We start from the raw sequence: 12,385 nt of genomic DNA on the forward strand, positions 1-12,385 counted from the left end.
ACGAATTGAACCTGGAGTGAAAAACAAAGATATACGTCAATCAAATACCGTCAAAACTATATTGGCCCTGCTCCCAGGAGCTTGCAATCTAAGCAATATCAGTTTTAGCTCAGGTACATGATTACACACTTACATAACTCATGGTGTGGCAAAAAAGGCACAATGTCCTTTTCCCTCATGTCTTTTCATCTGTCAGATCTGTTATTATGGAGTCTGCTTGTGCCGCCCTCTGACCCATAGCAATAACAGAGAGCAGAGTCCTCCCCTACAGCTGTGATTACACTGGCAGTGTCAGCCCTGCTCACAATATACTGGGTGTGGAAGCTCTGTGCAATTACTTTCTCTTTTGGACTACAAGTGTCTTCTGTAAGTAAAAGTGTTTTAGTTTATAATAACAGCCTGTGATATCCCTAATTGTGCCTTTGTCATTGCACTCAGACAGTGTCTGGAGCCACTTTAATGATATTAGGCAATTGCCTAAGTAGCAATTCCATGTATCTCTAATAGCAAAGTGACGCAAAGAGTTTCATTTCGCACTATCCTGCGTAGAGCCGTTGGAGCTGTCACCAGATTCATCTGCTAAGGCGGTAGGTATCATGTCAGTGCCATGCTGACAGAATCACAGCACTTGTCAGCACACGACAACTGACTGTCAGCACTGCATAAACAGAATACAGACTGCAATGATTGCCATGTTCATATCTGATTTGCAGCATTTTTTAATAGAGTTCAAAAAAGGTTTTGGGCACGTCTATGGGCATATTGATGTATATGTAACATGGGAAAAAATTTGGAGTAATTCTACTGGTTTACAATATTACATTCATACAGTATTTGGTAGGACCCCACACAAACCTTCACACTGTATAACTGCTTAAATACAGTATAATCGCCCGCACATTGCCCTCCATAAAGTATAAAGGCTTCCACATAGCCCTCCAAATATTATAATGGCCCCCACATTGCCTTATATATAGTATAATGTACTTCATAGTCCTCCATGTAGTATAATGCACTATTCATAGTCCTCCATACAGTATAATTCACTCCCCATAGTCCTCCATACAGTATAATGCACTCCACATAGTCCTCCATATAGTATAATGCATCCACCATAGTCCTCCATATAATATAATGCATCCCCCACAGTCCTCCATATAGTATAATACAATCCCCATAGTCCTCCATATAGTATAATGTACCCACCATAGTCCTCCACATAGTATAATGCACTCCCCATAATCAACCATATAGTACAATGCACCCCCCCATGGTCCCCCATATATTATAATGCATCCTCCATAGTCCTCCATATAATATAATGTACTCCCCTTAGTCCTCCATATAGTATAATGCACTCCTCATGGTCCTCCATATAGTATAATGCACTCCTCATAGTCCTCCATATAGTATAATGCACTCCCCATAGTCCTCCATATAGTATAATGCACTCCTCATAGTCCTCCATATAGTATAATGCACTCCTCATAGTCCTCCATATAGTATAATGCACTCCTCATAGTCCTCCATATAGTATAATGCACTCCTCATAGTCCTCCATATAGTATAATGCACTCCTCATAGTCCTCCATATAGTATAATGCACTCCCCATAGTCCTCCATATAGTATAATGCACTCCTCATAGTCCTCCATATAGTATAATGCACTCCTCATAGTCCTCCATATAGTATAATGCACTCCTCATAGTCCTCCATATAGTATAATGCACTCCTCATAGTCCTCCATATAGTATAATGCACTCCTCATAGTCCTCCATATAGTATAATGCACTCCTCATAGTCCTCCATATAGTATAATGCACTCCTCATAGTCCTCCATATAGTATAATGCACTCCTCATAGTCCTCCATATAGTATAATGCACTCCTCATAGTCCTCCATATAGTATAATGCACTCCTCATAGTCCTCCATATAGTATAATGCACTCCTCATAGTCCTCCATATAGTATAATGCACTCCCCATAGTCCTCCATATAGTATAATGCACTCCTCATAGTCCTCCATACAGAATACTGCACTGGCAGGACTGTTCAAAATGGGCCTGCAGAACATATGTCCAGATGTGTGCAATAATATTTTTATATAGCGCCAACATAATCTGCAGCGTTTCACAATTTTGAGCAATTGATAAAAAACAACATATGAAAAATATCTCCATCATTGATTATAGTATGGTTTTATGTTAGTAGGATCATAGCGGATCAGGAAACCAAAACTTGTTTTTACCCCAGCATTATATCCTTAAGCCTTAATGGCTAACCTAGACCAATTTTAGCATTTGGAAGAGGGAGGGGGTTATATACAATGACATTGAATTGCAGACAGAATGTGAATCAAGTCTAATCGATACATTAGTATAACCCACAGACATTCAGGCTCGGACTGGCCCACAGGAGAACAGGAGAAACATCCGATGGACCCCCAGTCTAATGGATACATTAGTATAACCCACAGACATTCAGGCTCGGACTGGCCCACAGGAGAACAGGAGAAACATCCGGTGGGCCCCCAGTCTAATGGATACATTAGTATAACCCACAGGCATTCAGGCTCGGACTGGCCCACAGGAGAACAGGGGAATCCTCCGGTGGACCCCAATGCGCTCTCCATTCCACCTATATGAGATGTAGTTGGCACAATACATTTGTTTCACTATGTACAGACAAGGGCATCATCTCAACATTCATTTAATAAACGATCCCATTTATTATTATATGGAAACAGAAACATTTGTGAATGAGAGTAATGTGATATTTGCATGTATCTGAACAGTGGGCCCCCAGACTCAATGTTACTGGCACCCCAGTCCGACACTGCAGACATTATATATTCACTAACTGACTGTGCCCTAAAAAAGCTCTTAGGAACCAATTTCTACCACCGATTCCCAATGAATCCTACTTATTAGCCTTAGAGTATTATAATGACTACAAAGGGGGAACATCCTAAATATTCCCAAATTAGCTATTGTATAATTCTAGAAAGACATGGGGATCAGTTTAGTAGATGTGCGAACTTATCTCCCCCCTTCATCACCCATATTATAATTCTTCACCCCAGTCTACTCACTTATCTACAACTCCAGCGGACTAATTCATTCAATATGTATGAAATATACCATATGCTGGGCTTTGCAGACAATAGGTGCTCTGTTTAATAAACTCCCCTCTCCACACCCCCTTCTCTCCTCCTCAGTGCTCCTTCTCCCTGCCTTCTTCCTGAGCCCTGGGCTGCTGAGTGACACAGGGAGAGTGTGTCTGTAGGAGCTGCTCTACTCTTCATTGTGGATAGGTGGATGCAGGAACACTGGGAGCCTTGTGCAGAAGCCTTCAGAGAAGGTAAGATCCTGACTAGTGATGCAGCACAGTGATGGGACAGGGGAGGGGGTGACTGACAACATGACAAACTGCAAAAAGTTACACTGTGTTCATGTGAGTGATGTGCAAAGATCCAGCTGTGCATTGTATACAGCAGATGCATGAATTTGACAGATATGGTGGAACTGCATTGTAAAATGATCTGCTGCATCTACATAGTGTCACTGGGAAACTTTGTTACTTTCTATTGACTATTTCTGGATACATTATAATCACTTTGTAAATATCTGAATGGAGAACACTAAACTGCAGTGTATGTAGTTAAGATGGTTATAGGGTTGCAGGTGTACTTGTGTTTTAGGGTTTACCCATAAGACAGGTCACGATATACACCGCACAATGAATGGAATGATAATTCATCTTTTCAATGCATGTGAAAATGTTTCCATTGATCGTTATTCGTATTGTATCTACAGATAGATGTAGCAGAGCTGAAGTTGTTTTTTCTATCGATTCGGTCAGCATTGTTTGTTCTTTGAAAAAAAGTTAGCTATCCCAGCTACAGTTGATGAGGATTTTGGGGATTTCTACAGTATGTACAGTATTTGCATACATAGGATGTGATGAATCGCAGAAGCCAGGTAACCAATGCATCCTATAATTTGCTGCTAGGGCTGAACTTTTTGGGTTACTCTCAATTGATGTCTCTTAGAAAGGTCTGAGCGGACACAAAATTTACTTTGCTGGGCGTTCCATCACTTTTGGCAACAATAGAGCAGTTTAAAAATTGTTAAAATAATCTTTTTTTTAATGGCCCATTTACACAGGCCAATAACAATCAGTGAACAAACATTTGTAGGAAGACTCAATCCCAGCGATCGCCATGTCTAAAGAGGAAGGCAATCACCTGGCGAAAATGGGTTTGATGGTTGCTTTGATATTTGAACCGGCTTAAAAATCATCGTTATCGGCAGCACATCACCCCGAGTAAATAGGATATGTGCTGCTGATAACATGATATTCTATCCACTCAGAAACATTTTATTAAAGGGATAAGGTATAACTTCCCGATCGCTGGGACCACTACTGATTCTGAGAACTGGAGGTCTAAAGAGGTTGACCATGAACACCTCCACTCCTCTCTTTCCGATGAAAAACCATTCAAAGATTAGTCAAGCTCATAATCGACCACTGCTCCATTCATATGTGGCGTTTTAGATCCCCGGTTCTTGAGATCGGTGGGGGGCCCCAGCAGTCGAATCCTCTATGATGGGGAAGTTATTTCCTATCCCATTAATAGAGGATTACTTCCAAACCTAAGAATACCTCTTTAATAATCTTCTGTGTGCATATAATGTTCATCAGGCAGTCTAAAGAGGCCTGTAAACAATGGCTCGTATATTGCCAATAGGCCAAGATCGGTCGTTGTAAAAGGGGCATAGATCATTGAGGTTCATAAGACTCTATTCAGATTTTTTGCACAATGGCACCATCACAGCATCCAACAAAAATGTGAACTGAGACTTCAAGAGGTTGCCCAATAAACAATATTTATCTGAAGGATAGTTATCACTGAGGGATCTGACTGCTGATCCCCCCCACCAATGCTGAGTCCCCTGTATGAATGGAGTGGTAGTGAGCATTTGCAATCACCATTCCTATAGATCATACATGTCAAACTCTCGCCCATGGGGGGGTTATATTTGGCCAACACACCAGAACCGCCAACCCTATGTGGAGCCATTTTTCTGTATGGAGGACTATGTGGGGCCCATTATACTGTATACTGGTTGGTACGCAACTTTGTCGAAGTTTTTCATTTTTGGCCTTCTGTGTGTTTGAGTTTCACATCCCTGCTATAGATAGTGAATGGAGCGGTGGTCGCACATGCTCACTACTACTGCTCGATTCACAGGGAGGACTTTGGGATCTTTGTTCTCATGATCGGTGAAGGTTCAAGCAGGGGTGTAACTATAGTAGGTGCAGGGGTTGCAATGGCACCCGGGCCCTGGAGCCTAGGGGTCCCAAAAGATCCCTTTAGCCTATATGAAAATAATATAAATAAATAATAATAATATTACTATTAATGACCTGTGATAGTTGGGGGGGCCCTGTTGGAGATTTTGCATCGGGACCCATGAGCTTCAAGTTACGCCATTGGGGTCAAATGATTGGACCAGCAGTGATCATAAATGTATCACTGGAGATGATCAAACTCGTACCGGGGTTCGTACCGGACACTACGGTGCTGAACCCGAAACACAGACTTCTCCTGGAAGTCCGTTTTACAGAGAGGAGAGAGAGAGTCCCCATTGACTTCTATGGGGTTTGGGTTCAAGTTCGGGTACAATTCTGACACCTGAACCAAACTTTGGACTAAAGTTCGGTCAAACCCAACGAACCTGAACTTGAACGGGTCTGATCATCTCTATTTATCACCTATCCACTGAATAGGTGAGATATGCTGTTTATGAGTCAATCCATTAAAGGGGTCTTCTATTGACATGGACATCATATCCGACATTACTGATTCTGTAGTTTGTTGCATGAGAAGTTTATCTCCTGTGACTTATCTGGAGGAACGTGATTGTCCCATGTAAGAAATGGAGATAGAAGGAACGAACATAAACGTTTCTCCTACAGATACGGCAGGGTTGTGTAGTTAGGTCATTGCTTGTGTATGTTTAGGGGGCGTTCTTTGTATTCTTTCTATACAATCTCCTTATCTCGGTGTTCACAGTGCTGTCACGTTAGAAGGAGGTGTATCTACAGCTTCCATGATGGATTGCAAATTCAGTTATTTCTTATGATTTCACTCCGAGTCCTAACCAGTCATGGACATTAGATTGCTGTTGACTGACATAATAGGCCCTGACGCAGGGGCATTAAAGAGTGCAAAGGTGGCAGTCACACCCCGGTCTGACAGGGCCCAAAGGTCCGTGTGCAATATATACTACGGCCCAGAAGCTTCATCTTACATCTCACTGAGTCACTGAGCTTTCATATATGTTGTTTTGCATGCTACTATACGCATAGACTTGTAAGGAAAAGTCTGGCCTTGTTGACCATAGCAACCACTTACAGATCAGATTTTATTTTTTATGCCCCGTTCACATTGAGGGTTTTTATTTGTAAGGATTTTATTGAGCTGATTTGCTCCAAAATCCTCCTCGAAAACCGCTTCAAAAACACCTGGAAATCCATTCTCAGTCATTTCTGTGGGAAATCCACTTCCATATGAGGAGTTTTTTAAGGTTTTTTTTTTTTAACCTGAACGAGTTTGGAGGGAAAAAAAAAATGTGCATGTCACATCCGCTCCAAACTAGGCATTATCAAAATGAAAAAAAATAATGCTTCAGGAAAAAAATTCTTCCAAAACGTTTCACAAAAATAAAAAAAAATCACTAAAAATGGAGCGTTTCCTAAAGTTTTATCCACTTGAAAAACCTTATAGTTTCCTCAAAATGTAGCCTAGGACTGCTGTGGGAAAATAAAAGCTGATCTGGAATTGGTTGCCATGGGCAACAAGGTTAGTTTTGATATACAACGCCCAAAAGGCCTACAAGAAAATATCAAGCCTGACTAGAAGTTTTGTATACAAGGCCTCTTGTTTGCTATGTAGCTGACTCGCCCCCTGGGCCGTGGGGCACTCGGATCCGGGCAATTAGGGAAACGATGGGAGTAGTAGTGGCAACCCGGTTCCGTGGCTCAGGGTGGTCAGGCCAGTGGTACTCCGTTATATTGATTATGTCCGACTACGCCACCCGTGGATTGCGGTTATTAGGAACCGACGCTGCATGCAGACCGCTGGGGCTGATGAGGTGTGCAGCTATGGTAGTGTGACTCCCCACGGGAAGAGTGCAGCCCCAGGGCAGTATAGTGGATGGTGGGAGTGATGGTAGTGCTGGAGGAGCAAGGAGCACACAGACAACAGGTTGCAGTCCAGGGTCTTTACTAAACAGGTAAACTGACCCACAAACAGTCCCAGCTAGGAGGGGACCTGGATGTCTGAGAGCAACAGGGAAATTGGCCCTGGTCAGGGTGAGGGTGTAGGCCTACCGTGCTTTCTGCGCTCCTTCTGGCTATCTCCTCCTGATAGGGTAACAGCCCACGTTTCCGAGCTTTCCGTGTATTCTCGCCTGTATGGCCTGCGACGTGGGTTCCTTTCTGCTCCCAGCCTTGTACGGCTTTACTGGTCCCTTCGGTTGTGGCAGGGCCTCCAGGCTTCTTAGGCCAAGGAATATACAGTCCCCTGCGGACTGGTTCTCTGCTGGGGGATGTGGAATCCTTCCAGCCTCAGACACCAAAGTCTGGTAAATTAAGTCTTTTCTCTGCCAAGACAGGCTCTCTTCGCCTCTTGTCTCTGGCTTGTGGCTCTCCTCCTGCCACACTTCCTCTTAGGTGCAGTGCAACTGTCTGTCCCTGCTCTGCTCTGGGACAAGTCTCAGTCCTGAGACAGGCCTTCAAGTTCTCCCTAACCCTGCCCCCAGCACCAGCTTTTATAGGGGCAGCCTGCTCCCCCTACTGGCCTGAGACAGGAGGCATTGCATGCTAATGTTCCCCTAACCAGAGAACCTCCCCCTTGCTCTCAGACACAGCTTTAATTACACTTGTGGCATCCAGGCAGGGTGACACATTCCCCCCTAGTGAAATTTAGTACTCCGGGACTAAACAATAAACAAAGACAATATACATGACTATAAAACATTAATAGACAAACGACGCACAAATTGAGTTCTTTAGGTCACAGTGTGGCCTGTGACCGGGTGTCCATATCACCAGAACAACGGGGAGCCTTAACCAGGTGGGGGGTCTGTCCTACCCCAAGTCCTTCACAGTCTTAGTTCATTCCTGGGTTAGGCTCCGAACGCAGTCCATACAAGGTCCCGGTTATAAAAAGTCCATAACCTTTGAGTCCTTACGGTAGCTGCAAGAAACTGAAACACGCTATTAATAATCATGCAGGTAACTTTGGCAAACATTTTAACATTTGGCAACAGGGTTATTTACAATCTTAGTACACTCTATATTCTCCAGCGAGCGGGTATCTGTCCCTTTGTGCTCCTGGTTGACCTCCTTAACCCACTGTCTGGTGGTGGACCAACCTGGTTTTCCCCACTAGCGTTAGGGGTACAGCTACCAGCTGGGTGTACAGGTAAGGCAGGCAGCTGTCTGCGGGTCCTTTGGCTTACCGCAGGCATGGCAGGCTCACTGTCAGCAGAGGGTTGACTCTCCTGGGCTGCTGGAACAGGCTCTTCTGCCTCTGGAACCGCTTGCTCCTCTTCACCTTCCGGCTCTGGTGTTGGTTGTTGCTGTGCCGGTTGCAGGAAATGCAGGACGGGTACCACTATAGCATCATTTATGCGAGTCCAGGACTGAGGGAACTCTCCGAGAACGGTGCTGATCATTTCTTTCTTGTCCTCTGCGGGTTCAAGGTCACTCTGATCCTCTTCTGCACTGCGGAGTTGCTCGGGGCACCTTTTGAGGTGGTCTCTGGAGACGACACTAGTGGTTTCTCCTCCGTCCTTGGTGATTACGCACACCTTTGGGTTGTCGTGGTCAGACTGCAGTACGGTGTAGGGTTCCCTTTCCCACTGGTCGTCCAACTTATGTAGCCTTCTTTTTCGCTTTAGGACTTGCTCACCAGGTTCTAGGGAACTAGCAGGGGCGTGTTGATTGAAGAGTCTTTCTTGCTTCTCTCTCACCTGGGCCAGGCTCTTCTCCACACTCTCCTGTACCTTCTTGTACTGCAGTTGCCTTTCCGTATCCCAGTCCGCATCCGGGGAGGTGTCCTCAGGTATTAGGACTCCCATCTCCAGGTCTACGGGCAGCTTACCTGGTCTAGCTCGCATCAGGTAAGCCGGGGTGCAGTTTGTAGCATTCACCGGGATATTGTTGTACATGTCTACCAGGTCCGGCAATTTTTCTGGCCACAGGCTGCGTTCCTCCAGGGGCAACGTCTTCAGGAGATCAATGACTATATTGTTCATCTTCTCACACATCCCGTTGGTTTGGGGGTGGTAAGGCGTTGTCCGAATCTTCTTACAGCCATAGAGGTTGCAGAACTCCTGGAAGATTTCAGCTTCGAACGCTGGACCCTGGTCTGTCAGGACCTGTTCCGGATACCCGTGAGGACGGCAGAAGTATTGCTGGAAGGCTCGGGCCGCTGTTTGGGCTGTCAAGTCCTTTACCGGGACCACCACTAGAAAACGGGAATAGTGGTCCACGATTGTCAGGGCGTAGATGTATCCGGACCGGCTTGGAGCCAATTTGACGTGGTCCAGAGCTACCAGCTCAAGAGGCTGCGTGGTGACGATGGGCCTCAAGGGTGTCTTCTGGCTGGCACGGTCCTTCCTCCTTAGGTGACAAGGGCCACAGTCTCTGCACCATTTTTCTACAGCTCCTCTCATGCCGACCCAAAAGAACCTTCCTCTTAGCAAGAACTCCAGTTTCTTCCAACCGAAGTGCCCCTCTCTGTCATGGTAAGCCCCCAGGACCATAGCTGCATCCCGCCTTGGGACCACGACTTGCCAGGTCAGCTGGTGCGTCCGGTGGTTGACAATCCTTCTGCACAACTTGCCTTCGTAGGGGAACAGCTTGCTCTTCTCCTTCCATAGCTGTCTAGCTTCCTCTGGAGCATCCGGATTCATGCGGGCGTCTTCCTGGGTCAGCAGTTCTTTCACCAGACGGATGGCAGGGTCACTATCTTGGGTCTCGGCCCAGCTGTGGTGAGGTAGGGGATTGATCATCACGGTTGTTAGATCCTCCTCTTTCACGCGATGGGAGTATTGAGCGGCTCCATACCGGTGAAACGCGGGGAGTTCTACCTCCTCCAGCTCTTCTGGGTCTTCGTCACCTTCAGGTAAGTGAGGCATCCTTGACAGGGCGTCTGCGTTGGCATTGGTTTTGCCTGCCCGGTACTTGATCACGAAGTCATAGTTGGAGAGACGGGCCATCCACCGCTTTTCCAGGGCACCCAGTCTTGCATTGTCCAGGTGTGTCAACGGGTTGTTGTCCGTGTACACGGTGAACTTTGCGGAGGCCAGGTAATGCTTGAAGCGTTCCGTCACGGCCCACACCACCGCCAAGAATTCGAGCTTGAAGGAGCTGTAATTCTCCGGGTTCCTTTCGGTGGGCCTCAGCTTCCGGCTGGCGTATGCGATCACCCGTTCTCTGCCCTGTTGGTTTTGGGACAGTACGGCTCCCAGTCCCACATTACTGGCATCTGTGTGGAGAATGAAAGGCTGGCCATAATCAGGGTAGGCCAGGATCTCATCCCCAATGAGGGCCAACTTTAGCTGGCGGAAGGACTCTTCTTCCGGTTTATCCCACTTGAAGGGTGGCTTTTGACTTCTGGACTTGGACTGTCCGATCAGGAGGTCCTGCATAGGAGCTGCCATCTTAGTGAACCCGGGGATGAACCTTCGGTAGTAGCCTACCAACCCGAGAAACTGTCTCACCTCTTTGATGTTCGAGGGGCTTGGCCAGCTCTTGATTGCCGTGACCTTGTCAGGGTCGGGGGCCACTCCTTCCGCGCTTACCACGTGCCCTAGGTACTGGACCTTTGGTTTCAGCAGGTGGCACTTCGATGGTTTCACCTTCAGGCCATAGCCTGCCAGGGCTTCGAACACCTCAGCCAGGTGCTTGAGATGGTCCTCGTAGGTCTTCGAATAGACGATCACGTCGTCCAGGTAGAGGAGGACCGTCTCGAAGTTTCGGTGCCCTAGACAGCATTCCATCAGCCGCTGGAAGGTCCCTGGTGCGTTGCAGAGCCCGAAAGGCATGCAGTTGAATTCGCTCAGTCCCATCAGGGTGGTGAAGGCGGTCTTCTCCTTGTCAGCCTCTGCCACAGGAACCTGCCAGTACCCGCTAGTAAGGTCCAAAGTAGAAAAGAAGTTAGCAGATTTCAGTGCGGCTAAAGACTCTTCTATTCTAGGCAGCGGATATGCGTCTTTGTGGGTGATACGGTTGATTTGTCTATAGTCCACGCACATTCTCATGGTGCCGTCTTTCTTTTTCACCAGAACCAAGGGGGCTGCCCAGGGGCTACAGCTGTCTCTAATGACCCCAGCTTCTTTCATTTCCCGCAGCATACCCTTGGCGTTCTGATAATGTGCAGGGGGTACAGGTCTGTGCCTCTCTTTTATTGGTGGGTGGCTCCCTGTGGGGATGTGGTGTTCTATCCCTTTTACTCTGCCGAAGTCTAGCGGGTGCTTACTAAATACTCTCTCGTACTCCTGTACCACCCGGTAGACTCCTTGTTTTTGGTGCAGGGGAGTGGAGTCAGCACCCACGTGGAGTTTCTGGCACCAGTCCTCCTTTTGTTTCTGGGAGCCATTACCCTCCGCCTGAGGAGATGGAGGCAAGGGTTCCACGGCCCTGATAGCTTGGTGTTCGACGACAAACAGTTTGGCGAGTGTAGCGTGCCTGGGTAAGTGTACTTCCCTCTCCCCAATGTTGAGGATGCGGACGGGCACCCTCCCATGACGGACATCAACCACCCCCCGGGCTGTCAAAATGGTGGGCCTGCTGTCTGAGTACACGGGTTCTACCATGGCTTGGTAGTCTCTACCTCTCAACCCGATTGCAGTCCGACACCAGATCATCATTTTACTTTTGGGAGGCATGGAAATGGGGAATGGATCACTGAGTCTTACGCTACCGATCTCACCACCAGACAGTTCTACCTGCTGCCGTCTCATCAGGGCTTTTATCTCCTTGTTGAGGACTCTCTTTTGGCTGGAACTAGCATTCACCGCCACCTGTTGTAGAATTACAATTACTTCTGAAAGACAATTTTCAATTATGTTAGTACCCACAGTTATTTTAGGGTGACTTTCATGACGGTCAATGTCCACAATAATCACTCCCTGTGCCGGCAGTTCAACTTTACCAATTTTAATGGTCATCTCCTTGAACCCCATCTGCGGCACGGGTAAGCCATTACTGGCGATGATGCTCAAGTTACTGTCTGGATACCGTGTGATATCAGCATCAGTCCAATACTGCTTAAAAAGTACATAAGGGATTGTGGTTACTTGCGACC

At 46.6% G+C, this 12,385-nt stretch overlaps 1 protein-coding gene across 2 annotated transcripts in view; it reads left to right on the forward strand.

The window, feature by feature from the left end:
* Positions 1-244: 244 nt before the first annotated feature.
* SYNPO (synaptopodin) overlaps positions 245-12,385 on the forward strand; it is a 156,175-nt gene continuing 144,034 nt past the window's right edge. For both annotated transcript variants that reach the window (XR_012250918.1, XM_073649806.1), the window contains exons 1-2: positions 245-366; positions 3,218-3,360. The gene's annotated coding sequence lies outside the window, so the exon portion shown is untranslated. The remainder of the gene's footprint in view (positions 367-3,217; positions 3,361-12,385) is intronic.

Source organism: Phyllobates terribilis, unplaced genomic scaffold, assembly GCF_046119375.1.
Source record: "Phyllobates terribilis strain yellow unplaced genomic scaffold, ASM4611937v1 Scaffold_10__3_contigs__length_209671492, whole genome shotgun sequence".
Classification (NCBI taxonomy): Eukaryota; Metazoa; Chordata; class Amphibia; order Anura; family Dendrobatidae; genus Phyllobates; species Phyllobates terribilis.